This window comes from Papaver somniferum, chromosome 3, assembly GCF_003573695.1.
Source record: "Papaver somniferum cultivar HN1 chromosome 3, ASM357369v1, whole genome shotgun sequence".
Lineage (NCBI taxonomy): Eukaryota > Viridiplantae > Streptophyta > Magnoliopsida > Ranunculales > Papaveraceae > Papaver > Papaver somniferum.
In genome coordinates this window covers 14,589,233-14,603,491 of record NC_039360.1, presented here as the reverse complement: position 1 = coordinate 14,603,491, position 14,259 = coordinate 14,589,233, and positions in this window count along the sequence as shown.

The following is a 14,259-nucleotide window of genomic DNA, read 5'->3' as shown; positions in this document are numbered from 1 at the left end:
CAAGAAAGAAGCCTACTTGTTATACCTGCAAGTGCACATGGTCTGTTGTAGTAGATGTGTGCAAGTCAGGGTCGAACCACAGAGACTAGGTGTGTGTGATTGAAGGTTTCCTAGTTAAGCTAGATCTCTAAGTGTAGCAGTGGCAGTGAGCTAATGAAACAAAGGCAATGAGCCTAAGGCAGTGAAGTGACAGCAAAGAAGTAAAGGGAATCAAATAAAAACAAGAAACAGTAAAGGAAAGAGGGATTTTGGGTGAAGACTAGGGATTAGATTCCACCATTTCACCTAGACTAAGTTATCCTAGTTCCACATAAATCTTGTCCCTTGTATATTTATCAGTGAGCTTCTTGGCTCAACTGACTAACTAGATGGCAGTGGAGGTTCTATGCCTGCTGCTCATCAAAGGGTTGGGTTAGAAAGGAAGCTAAAGGCACTAAGATAATTCTAATCCTAGTAGTAGTTGGGGCTCTCACACTGCAACTACCCACAGAGAAGCCACTTAGGTGTTTTAACAACCTAAAGGATGTTCTAATCACAACTAAAGTATTCATCCTAAGTACTAATTGTCTGATTTAGAGTACAACTAGTCAGAGGATTCATAACAGACAATTAAGCATGAGCTGTAGCACAATCACATAGTGGTGTTCTAACTACAATGCATACATGATATGCACTGTGAGAGCAAAATGTAAAGTGCTTTGATTAAGACTATCCTAAACATTTCAAGCACAACAAGAATTATGTTTATAACTGAATGAAACTTAGCAATGGCTCAAAGGGTTTCCTCATCACCCTAGCTATGAGCTTAGAACATGGAAATTACACTTGAAACAACATTGCATTCAAACAAAACATGAACTTAAGATAACACAGTTGAGGAACTGGCTAGTCCTGTCCTCTTGGGTGAAGCTCTGGCTAGCCCAGGCATAAGTTTTACATACACCCAATGTTCTCAATTTATAGTACAATGTTTTCCCCCAAAATTTAGAAACCCTAAATTTTGAAACCCTAATTTTGATTTTGGGAATTTTCAATTCAACTGACCCAATGTGATTTCTGCTTCGACCCATGCTCGTACTTCTCCTCCTCTGCTAATGTTGTTGCTCTTGTCGTCTCTGAAATACTAGCTCGAGATGTTTTACAAATCCCACACCCTAGGGTTCAGAGAAAGAGGTGCGCGTTTTGTAAAATGTCTAGGCTAGTAGAGGGATGGGTTTAGGGGGAAGGACTGAGCTGATGGAGGTGGTGGCAGTGATAGAAATGGTTGCGGCAGAGGAGACAGTGGAGGTGGTGGAGATGGAGACGGTGGAGCAGACATGGCAGTGTCTGCCATGGTCGGGGGAAGAGGAGAAATTTTGGGGAAGTGTATTTGGGGAAGAAGAGAGACTTGGCTTGTTTAGGTCGATGGGTTCGATGGCTAGGGTGTTGAGCGGAAACATCTGAAGTTGATGCGCAGCGAGGAGATCCGTTGGATAATCACTTACTAATTGAATCGAACGGCACGATGTAAACAAGCTCTAAGCGACCGTTGGATTAAGTGATACAACGAAGCTGACGGCTCCAGATGGAGTTAGTTGCTGTAGTGTTAGACATGAACTTCAGATTTTGATGCACGGAGATGAAGCGACCGTTAGATGATGGATTGGATCCAATCTGACGGCTAAGGAGAGAGACGGTTTTGGGTATTGAATTTAGGCTTAAGAAATGGGTTTGGATTTAGGAAATGGGTTTGGGCTTAGACAATATTGAACCCACTTCTTCTTTAAGAACACTTCCTTCCTTTTTAAGCCCATTTTCATCTTTGATTCTTCCATAACACATTATTCACTTCTTTTCCGCTAGAGTTTCCGTCGGCTTTTTCCCGTGTCTTTGCTCTTTTGGTTTCATAACTCATCTAGTCTTTATTTAGTACCTAAAAATGCAAAATTAATTAAGAAAAGTATTTATTCTTGAAAGCAACGAAAATACAGAATATGGGATAAAATGTAGAATTAATGCACAAAAGATGAGTTAAATGCCAAGAAAAATATATATAAATATGCACTTGTAGCACTCATCAACGCTCCTAACGAATTGAAAACATGACCGAAAATTCAAACTATTATACTAACAACATAACTTATTCAAACTACAACTAAAAAAATCATAAAGTCGCACTCTTATCTTGAATGTAACAGCTCCCTCCTCCTTAAGAAAAACCATTATCCTCAAGTGTTATGTCAGGGTATTGTACCTTCAAAGTTTCATCTTCTTCCCATGTAGCTTCACTTGGTGACAGTCACTGCCAATAAATAAGGACCTCTTGTTTTTCTTCCTTACACATCGATCTAGAATCACCTGACTTCGTCATCCATATTGGTGATGGGTAATTCAGGCTGCACACTAATATTCTTACCAATCTTCTGCTCGGGGAGCGATACATGAAAAACGGAATGAATTTGCGAGCTTGTCGGCAGGTAAAGTATGTAAGCAACAGAACCAATGCGTTGTAAAACCTTGAAAGGACCGTAGTACCTTGCTGACAGTTTCACACTCTTCCTCAATGCAACAGACAGTTTCACCTACAGAAAATTCTCTCTCCTTGTGCTTTGAATCATACACTTTCTTCATTCTTGCTTGAGCTTCTTTAATCTTTTCTCTAACTTCCCTGACTATGGAGTCCCTAGCCAAGAGCTCTTGCTCCACAGACTCTAGCTTAGCAGTTCCATTAATATACGTCGAGAGAACGAGGTTGGCGACCATAATCCACCTCAACTAGTGTGCAACCAATTGTAGTATGCCAACTTGTGTTATAAGAATATTCTGCCCAGGTTAACCACTTTACCTACTGTTTAGGTTGAGAACTGGTAAAACATCATAAATACATTTCAACTGTGTGATTAACCACTTAACTTTGTTCGTCTTTCTGCGGATGACAGGCTGAGATGAAGTTGAATGTAGTACCATTCAGCTGAAATAACTCTCCATAAAGCACTTGTAAAGGCTGGATCTCTATCGCATACAATTGAACGTGGCAATCCATGCAAACGATATATATTATCGAAGAAAATTCTAACTATCCCAACGGCTGTATAGGGATGGGAGATGGCAGTAAAATGCACATACTTTGACAACCGATCAATAACGACAAAAATAGTTGTCTTACCGCTTGATGCTGGCAACCCATCTATGAAGTCCATAGATATGTCCTCTCGTATTTGACAAGGAATAGGTAGAGGTTGGAGAAGTCCGGAAGGTGCAAGTTGCTCCGTTTTATGATGTTGACAAGTATCACAGTTCTTTATGAAGTCTTTGATCCTTGTCCTCATTCCCGTCCAATAAAAATTTGAACGAATTCTCTAAAAAGTTTTGACAAAACCTTCATGAGTGCTGCCATGAAACTGATCTACTATATCCATAATGAGCGGTTAGTTTTCAGCTAAATAAATTATATCCTTAAAGAATAAAACACCATCCACTAATTTCCAGGGACCAATTGCTTCACCTTCTTGAACTAGCTGAACAAGTATTTTAAGGGAAGGATCTGACCTGGTTTCATCTTTCACAACCTCAATCCAGTTAGGTGATGGAAGGGATATGGCATAACTGGCTCCGTCATCTAGTTGACTCCTCCGAGAATGTGCATCTGCGACAATGTTTTCTTTCCCCTTTTCGTATAAAATGGAAAAGTCATACTCTATTAACTTGTAAAGCCGCTTCTGTTGAGCTGGTGTAGTAATCTTTCAGGACCAGAGATGCTTTAAGCTTTGATGATCAGTCATTACAGTGAAATGTCTTCCCAATAGGTGAGGCCGCCACTTTGAACTGCCAACAACACCAAAGCAAGAATCTCTTTTTCATATGTGGACAACAAGAATTTCTAACCATGTAAAGCATGGTTATAGAAAGATATATTGGTTTGTTCTGCCTCGAAACATCTCCAACTCTCGAACCCAAAGCGTCACAATCCATAATGAACCCTTTTGAAAAGTTTGGAAGCGAAAGAACTAGTGCACATATCATAGCCTCCTTGAGTTTCTGAAATGCCTCTTCAGCTAGCAAACTCCCTTGAAACGAATCTTTCTTAAGCATATTCGTAAGTGCAGCTGCAATTTTACTGTAATTCTGGATAAATTTACGGTAATAATCGGTTAAACCCAAGAACCCTTGTAATGCTTTAAGTGATTCCGGCTTCGGTCATTGTTGCATTGCTTCAGTTTTTTCCGAGTTTACTGCTACACTTGCACTTGATATTACATGACCTAGGTACTTGACTCCCCTTTGCGCAAATTCACATTTCTCATATTTAACATACAGTTGGTGAGATTCTAATATAAAAAATATGATTTCTAAATGATCCAAATGTTCAGACCATGACCTATTGTATATATTAAGATGTCATCGAAAAAGACCAAAATAAACTTCCTTAAATGAGCTTTGAATGCCTCATTCATAAGTGCTTGGAATGTTGAAGGCACGTTTGTGAGACCGAAAGGCATCACTAAGAACTCGTAGTACCCATTATGAATTCTAAACGTCGTCTTTTCCACGTCATTAGGATGCATCCTCACTTGATGATAACCGGAACGCAGATCCAACTTCGTAAAAAATTGAGTGTCATTTAATTCATCCAAAAGCTCGTCAATCACTGGTATAGGAAATTTATCCTTAACTATGATATGATTTAGAGCCCTATAGTCGAAAAACATCCGCCAAGAACCATCATGCTTCTTAACTAAGATCACTGGTGATGAGTACGGGATGTTACTCAAACGTATAACCCCCGTAGACAACATTTCATCAACTAACTTCTCTATCTCAGCTTTCTGGAAATAAGGGTAACGATATGGTCTGGTGGAGACAGGTTCATGCCCATGGTACAGTTGGATTTTATGATCTTGATCACGTCTCGGGGGAAGTCTTTGAGGCTTGGTCAACACTATCTGATATTTAGCAAGAATCTCCCACACTTGCGTATTAAGATGATGAGAAGAGTTATTTGAAGAAGCCGTCAATGAGTATAAGCAAAAATATTCCTTCCTTCTTCTTCCTTGCAGGTTGTTGTAGTTTATCCTCGTTAACCACCACATTTTCCGGTGATGATAACCCTTGCAGAAATACCTCTTTTCCATCCACATTAGTTCTCATATGCAGTTTAGAAAAATCACATACAATAGGTCCTAGTGTACTCAACCATTGAGTTCCCAAGACAACATCACAACCCTCTGGAGGTAATTAAAACATAAAAATCAACTAGCATAGGAAATCCTTGTAAGCTTAACCGGGTTTGGAAACACTTACCAGAACTGATTAGCTTCTCACCTGATGCCACCATTACTTCCAATCGACACATGATGCAATCCCACCTTCTGCGCTACCCTTTTACTCATAAAATTGTGAGTACTTCCAGAATCTATGAGTACCGTGATAGCCTTATTACTGATACTTCCTTGCACTCGCATGGTCTGAGGAGCACGAGTTCCAATAATTGCGTGCAAAGATATTTCAGGCGTCTCATTATTTTGGTCGACAACATCATCAACTTCGATCTCCATTTCGACATCATCACCACTGTCTTCATTACAAGCTTGAATCATGAATAATTTCTTGCCTCGGTGACCAGGCCCAAATTTATCATAGCACCTTAAATAAAATCCTTTTATTCTTCGCTCATTAAGATCATCAATAGTCATTCTCTTCACATGGGTGCTGACTGAATTTTGGGTAGTGGAATGACGAGGTACTTGACTGATTTTTGAAGAACTAGGTGTGTGTTTCTTATATGATTCATCTCTAGCCATTAGAGACGTGCTAGACCAATGACATATGCAAGGGTAGTGGGCTTGTTTTCTTTCACATCAATACGAATATTAGGAAACAAACCATTGGTAAACATACTTAACTATTGACTTTGTAGTATTGGCCCTGCCTTAGCCAACAATTTTTCAAACTTGATGCGGAAGTCCTGAATGGTGGTGGTCTGGCTCATATTTGACAATTCCCCTAAGAAATCCATGTACTGATTTAGACCAAATCTTGCATACAAGTTCTCCTTATACTCATCCCAAGAAATATAGATCATCTCTTGTTTCAATAGCTGGTACCAAGACTGTGCATCTCCTTCGAGATGGAAACCCGCCAAAGGAATTTGATCTACTAATGAAGTTTAAACCATTGATCTGCCTTACAAATATATATAGTTGGATCTTCTCCAATCACAAAACGAGGAAAATCTAGTTTTACTCGTGCAGGTCCTAGAGCTTCAGAAACAAAAGTTTTATGAATTTTACCTCCATCATTTGGTCGACCACCTGATGTGCGTTTTTCACTTGTAGAACCTCCAGCCTTCTGATTAGTCTGTAGTTCCATAAACTTTTGAAACTGTTCAATCAACACATTTAACTTATTTGCAATTGAGTTTTGCCCTTGTTCCATAAAAGTTTGAAATGGTATCTCATGCTCATTTGATGAGTTCTTTGATTCATCACTTGGACACATGCCTGGCTCTGATTATACCAAATGTTACGATCCAGAGAAGTGATACCCATATACTGCAATAAAAAACTTGTGAACTAAAATCTAAGAGATCTGGTAATTAAAAGTAAAGATAAATGAGTTCTTGGAGGGACTCAATCCTCCAACAACACAACTGTGTTTAATATAATCTCATTGATAATTTATTCCTCCTACTCCTAAACTTATATAGCCCAAATATAATAATAACTCTGCACATTCAGGTGCACTACTGACACGCTCCTAACGAATTGAAAACATGACTGGCAAATTCAAAATACTACTAACAACATGACTTATCAAACTACAGCTAAGAAAACCATAAATTCATACCCTTATCTTGACTGTAACACTTTGACTAATTCCCTTTTAACTTGAATTAAGGCTTCTGCTTTGCCAATTTTGCTGATAATCTTCATCTAACAGTTTTCGTGTCTTTGTAATAATTACTTGGTCTTTTCTTCCTTCTCCCTTTTCTACACTTCTTAACTTTTAGAACGACGACAATAGATCTTAGGATCAACCCAACTTTATCCCCATTCTCAGAAGGTGGAAACAAATTTTTGTATTGTTGTCAAGAGTAACATGTATACCTCAAGGAAAATGTAGAAAGTTGTCTCAGGTCAGACTGAAGTAAATTCAGTCCCAACTCTCTAAGCTCCGGGAATTTAATGAAAGGTCGAACCTGAATGAAATTCCGAGAATCACAGTTGGCATATATTTTTATGAAAAGCCATACTAGAAGGCTAGAAGACTATTATTGTACCGGATCAATGAGCATTCAATTACTTACCTTGTCAGCCCCTTTTCTTCTAATACGCGAGCAAGACCTTGCCAGTTGCCACCATAACTGATCAGTTGCTGCAAATTTTGGAAATCTCCAAATAAATATCACATCAAAACTTGTCTACTCAAATTTAAAAGTATAAAGTTTTGCTGGCGAAGGATAATATTTACATCCAAAATGTTTCAAGTCTCAATATAAACAAGAGGGAAAATCAAGAGTCATGTACTACATGTTCTCAAGGTACTGACCAATGTCTTGAACTCAATCTCAGATAACATAACATGTCGTGAACATCCATTTAATAAATGTGACTCAAAAAGACCTTGAAATATAAACAATCCTTTACAATAATCTGGCATCAATATACAACTATACATAAGCGTTACATAGGTAGTGTAGGAATCATCTCGTATAAACTAAGGATCCTGGGAACAAGACCCAAAATAAATTAAAAAACGGATAAAAAGGGGTTTCCAAGCGCACACTAAAACAACATCTGGCGCCACAACCGACTCTGACATGTTTCTTACAAGATAGCAGAAGTTTGTGTTTATGTCATATGACTCGCATCAATGATCAACTAACTTAAAAACTACATGGTGCTTTTTGTTTGTATGAATAATAAGATATATATAGTAACAAAACCCAGAGGGAAAATCAAGAGTCGGGAACTACCTGTTACCTTATTGCGCTGACCAATATCCTGAAGTCCAGCTTAACTGTGGGTCTCCATCGACATATTTCATCATCATAAGAGCCATCCCCATACCTTATATGTTCCTAAATTCAATAGATCTCAATCTCAGATGACATGTCATGAACATTCACTTATAATAAATATAACTCAAAAATACCCTAAGATATAAAACAATCATTTGTAATAATTTTGCAAGAATAATATATATGTCATCAATGTACAACCATACATAAGTAATTACATGGTACTCTACGGATCTTTTCTTATGAAATGAAGGATTCTGCGTAAATGATGTTGGTTGCAATAATAAAAACAATGAAAAGTCGAATAAATAAAAGTTATTGATACTTAGTTCCTTTTTAATGGAAGTGATGGATTTGACGATACGAGCGAGTCTTGAGATCTCCGCAACAGTAACATGGTAAAACTTTGAAAAACAGAGTGAGTCACGTGTTCGACACGCTGTCCTTAAGACATTAGCACCCGGATACACCCACAAGTGATGATATAGCCCTCACAGGATGGATATTTCCAGGATAAAACACCCTATACACCTACTACTAGCATATGTAGTAGATGCTCAACTTGAGCTTGGCAACTCCGGAAAAAATCCTTAAGGAAAATCGCGAACGCTTAAGAAAACGATATAAAATATTTTCCCTTTGGGGGTCTCTCTAAAATATAGAGAAACCCCTTTACCATAGATTTTACAAAAGTAGAGAAATTGTTTATATAATGGAATAACCTCCTGGGAAGCCAACTTAGTATGGCGATCTCTTGACACAATTTCCACCTTTTTGAAAGCTGTGGCAGGTTTGGAGCAACCTGATTGGTCAATAAAAGTAGGGGGCCGGCCAAGCACGGACGTGGCCACCCTTTTGGTGCACGTGGCAGGTTTAATGCGACCTGATTGGTCGATGGGGAATAGGGACGACAAGTATGGTCCCAGCCACAACTCATGGAAGCGTGGTAGGTTTTAAGCGATATGATTGGTCGACAAAGGAATTAAGGCCGGTTGGGTAGCATAGGGCGTGGCCAAATGGCGTCGGCTGGCCTAGGCATGGCCACGCTTCCTTCGTTGTTGCTCCTACTCCGCTGTTCTGTTTATTATTTGCTTTCTGACTGAGTATTTTGTGCAAGGGCCTTAACCTTGGTACTTGGAGGTCCGTGATTCTCTGCTGCGAGTGAACACAAATCCGTCATGTTATACCAATATTAAGGGTTCTTTCGGGGAACATAAGCACAAGAAAAGTACTCAGCAGGCTCCAGCGTTTGTGAGTAATGCAGCTAGGAGCTTATACACTCATTAGGCTCTATACTAGTGAATAATTCATCTAGGAGCTTGAGTTTCAATATAATATGAACAAAGACATAGGCACTCATCAGATTTTGATATATTCTCCAAATTCCCTGCGAAATAGAGACATATCAATATCTACTACATCTGATGCCGGGTTAGGTAGATAGACTTTTACAAATTTAGCCCAGAACTAAAAACCACCATCAACAGTCTTCTAAAAAGCATCTTAAGCACTCGACCCCATCTCGTACTTTATCTAACGCAATACTCTCAAATTCCATAATGAATGAGCAATATATGTCTGTTTGGAAATCATCCAAAAATAAACCCTCCTGCTAGAGTGTAAACATATTCACTCGTAGACTTAGACTCCTCTGAGTCAACTATCCAGTTCGCATCACAAAGTCCCTATGAGTCGACAAAGGTTGGATTATACTAATTGATGATCTAAACGCACAACCTGTATTATTTCAATTATAAAGATAAATCAATATAATGCGGAAACTGAAATAACACAGACACCAGAAATTTTGTTAACGAGGAAACCGCAAATGCAGAAAAACCCCGGGACCTAGTCCAGATTGAACACACACTGTATTAAGCCGCTACAGACACTAGCCTACTCCAAGCTAACTTCGGACTGGACTGTAGTTGAACCCCAATCAGTATCCCACTGATCCAATGTACAGTTGTAATCCCTACGCCTCTGATCCCAGCAGGATACTGCGCACTTGATTACCTTAGCTGATCTCACCTACAACTAAGAGTTGTTACGGCCCAAAATCGCAGGCTTTGACAATAAACAAATTTGTCTCACACAGACAAGTCTATCAAAGGATCAATCTGTCTCCCACCGAAAATTCCTAAAGTTTTTGTTCCGTCTTTTGATAATAATCAAGGTGAACAGGAACCAATTGATAATCCGGTCTTATATTCCCGAAGAACATCCTAGATTAATCAATCACCTCGCAACAATCTTAATTGTATGGTAGCGAAACAAGATGTTGTGGAATCAAAAACAATGAGACGAAGATGTTTGGGATTAATTTTTATATCTTGCCTATCGGAGATATCAAATCTCAATCCAATCAATCTGATTGTACTCGTACGATAGAAGATGCAAGAGCAGGTCACACAACTACGATAAAAGTAGTATTGGTCTGGTTTCACAATCCCAATGAAGTCTTTAAGTCGTTAACCTGGTTTTAGAAGAAGAAAATCAAAGGTTAAAGGAGAACCGACTCTAGTACGCAAACTAGTATCACACGTAAGGTGTGGGGATTAGTTTTGCACAATACTAGATGTCTCCTTTATATAGTCTTTCAAATCAGGGTTTCGCCTTGGTAACAAAGCAATCAATATGCACCGTTAGATGAAAACCTGATTTAGATTCAAGCCAATATTTCTCAACCGTTAGATCGAAAACTTAGCTTGTTATACATAAATGAACTGCACGCTTCTAGGTTCCCAAACGTGTACATTGTTGGTTCAACAATAGTTAACCAAAAGGTTAGCCATATGAGCATTTCATATCAACCATGTTCTTCTTCACCATAACTAGTTCAAATGACTCAAATGAACTAGTTAGAGAGTTGTTCAATTGCAAGGAAATCTTATGTAACTACACAAGACACAATTGAAGCAAAGATGATTTGATTCACTTGAATCGCTTCATGAACTTTTATAGCCACGGTTTGCAAACTGCATTCCTTAGTCTTTTTAAAGTTTAAGTTCAGAAATCATCTTCAGATATATAACCTTCTTAAGTTCGCACACTAGGTTCGCGGACTTAAGCAAACGGCAGAGTTTACAAACTCCAGCAGAAAATCTCGGCAAGAGACCTTCCGCCGGTTCGCAGACCGGGTTCGCGGACTGGTACTCACGCAACTAGTTTTTCAACTCCAGCAGAATTTCTCTGGATGAGAAGTTCGACAGTTCGCGGACTGAGTTCGCGGACTTGGCAACAAGCCATTCTTCTGATTTCTCTTGATCAACAAAGTTCGCAAACTTTGGTTCAAGGAATAGGACTTATACATAAATGTGATTCCGCAACAATGCTTATATCCATCATTGGTTATGTAATCTAAACTCTCGTTTCAATCATTGAAACATTCTTACAGGACGTTATATAGTTGTTACACTATTTCTCGTCAAAGCAATTTCCAAAGTGATTGAAACATTCATGACTTTGGTCACTAGGTAAAGATAAACTTGGTCGAAGCGAAAATCTTACCAGCACATATTTCGAGATGTAGATAGGTGAGGTATACTGGGCTCGAAATACCAAATGTGTATAATCTAAGTCTCTATATATAGCATACGACTTTTTGTCTCAAGAAGTAGGAGATGGAGTAGATAGACTTTTGAGTGACAGATAAGTTCAAGTCTTCGCATACCTATTTGTCGAGAAGTTCCACCGGTTCCTTGAGTATTTCTTCTATTGTATGATGAATCGCCATTGACAAACATGCTTGAGATAGCAACGCATGCGAGTTCGACCGAGCAATACTCTAACAGAAATCTACACCTTCTTTTAGTTTATAGCCTTTAGCTATCAACCTAGCCTCATATTTCCACAGTTCCATCTACCTTGTGTTTCCTCTCAAGTTTGGTTCTGACGGACTGAGTCCATTTCATTATATGAAGCTTCTTACCAGAATGGGATTTCAGTAGATGTTATGGCTTCTTTACGAGTCTGGAGCTCGGACTAAGCTAGGCATATTATGAAGTCGGGTCTATAAGAAGTCTTAGTTCTAATGCTTTTACTTCTCCTATGATCAACTCTACTTCATCTTCCTAAGAAGAGACAGGTTTCAAAATAAACATGTTCAAAGAATTCAACATCCCTAGATTCCATAAAAGTATTCACACCAATGTCAGAAAAAGCAGAACTCATAACCAAAAAACTATATGCAATAGGGTACTCAGGATATCTTATCTAAACATCCCCACACTTTAACGTATCCATAAGAAGGTTGTTTATCTTTCCTTAATCATATGGATTTCTATCTGATCCTTTAAAGGTTACTCTATTCAGGATATAACAAAATTTGAGGACGACCTCCCCCATAAGTTGGCGGTTAATCCTTTAATCAACATGTCATAAATCATCTCCTTAATGATTATGTTCTTAAATTCAACTATACCATTATACTATGGTGAATAAGGAGGTGCGATCTCATGAATAATGCCATTTAACAAGTAAAAGTCTCATATATGAATTTCATACTTGCCATCACGTTCAAACCTAACCCTTTCAGTGGTAACATATACTTCGCTTTCAGTTTCAAGTTTATATTATTAAGGCTTCTAAGGCATCATCCTTACCCCTAAGTAAGTGTACAAGATAGTACCTATGAAAGTTATAAACCACCTTTTACCACCTTAGTTTGGGTTGATTTCATGTCAACTAGGTCTAACTGAATTAATTCTAAGGGCTAAGAATTACTCTGAACAATTTTTCTAAAAGGTTTTATAACATATTTTGATTCTACGAAGATTTAACTTTTGTGTTCAATATCCAAAATAAATTTGGGTATGCAGCCTACGCTCTCAAGTTTATGCATTGACTTATAAGTTTACGGTTCCATGTCTACCATGCAAAACATTCAATCACACAAAAGAAAACACAAGAATTAACTACTTCATCATATTTTTTTCGTTAAGCTTATATAGACCCTAAGTCTTATAACCGTTTCCTTAAAAATCATTGCCCTTAGGTAAGACAAGTTTTCCAGATTCAGTTAATATCTTAGGTCTTTTACCATCTTCAACAAAACAAGATACAAGATTCTTGCATACACTCGAAACGTGAAAAATTCATTCAATGTGAGAATATTACAGATATGAGCTTCTGCTCGACCTTTCCCTTTTATGCAACCTCTGTCGCAGATGAGTTACTCATGTAGATTTTCTCGACATCCCCTATCCTCTAATAGGAGGTGAACATGTCTTTGTTTCAACAAACATGCTTAGTGGCTGCAGAGTCCACCCACCAATCTCTCACATTGGTTATTAAAATAACTTCTGACATCATGCCACTGAACTCGTCCTAGTTTGCTTCAACTAAATTAGCATTAACTTTCTTCTGTTTATTAAGGTTTTTATGTCCCACAATTTAATGTCGCATGTCATGGAATTTTACAAACATAACAATTATCCTTGATTAAAGTAATGTCAGATTCAGGTTTACGGAACATACCTTTCTTATGAAGACTACGCTTAGATTTGTGTCTGACTTCTCACCTTTGCCAGCTTTAGAAGGTTTATTTTCATCCACATGTGCTTATTAGCCACGTCCCTTGCAGATGACTCATTTATTCACAAACCACAATTCCGAATCGGAAAGCAAATATGAGTTTTGAAGATAACATCTATATCTACAAACTTAATTTGAATCACCATTTCAAAAAACTCATGGTTACCCCATATTAACAACAAATTTCTGCTCGTCAGAATTTTTCAGTAATGTTTCTCCGTTTTGTAAAATATCAAAAAAAATACTTTTACAACCACATAAAATTTCTGAAAATTTATGTGGTACATTAGGTCAAAAGGGTTCATCGAAATTCCTTCTAGGTTAATAGATAAATTCGAAGCTCTACAGCTGACCAAAATTTCGTTTTTTTTGTTTTTCACTCCACTATTAACATCCATGATTATTACAAACTCTAATGTCTTTAGATTGTTGGGTACAATAATAAAAAACAATGAAAAGTCAAATAAATAAAAGTTATTGATACTTAGCTCCCTTGTAATGGAAGTGATGGATTTGACGAACGAGCGCGCCCCGAGATCTCCGCAACAATAACATGGTAAAACATTGAAAAACAGAGTGAGTCACGTGTTCGACACGTTGTTCTTAAGACATTAGCGCCCAGATACACCCAAAAGTGATGTTATAGCCCTCACAGGACGTATATCTCCAGGATAAAACACCCTACTACACCTACTAATAGCATATGTAGTAGATGCTCAACTTGA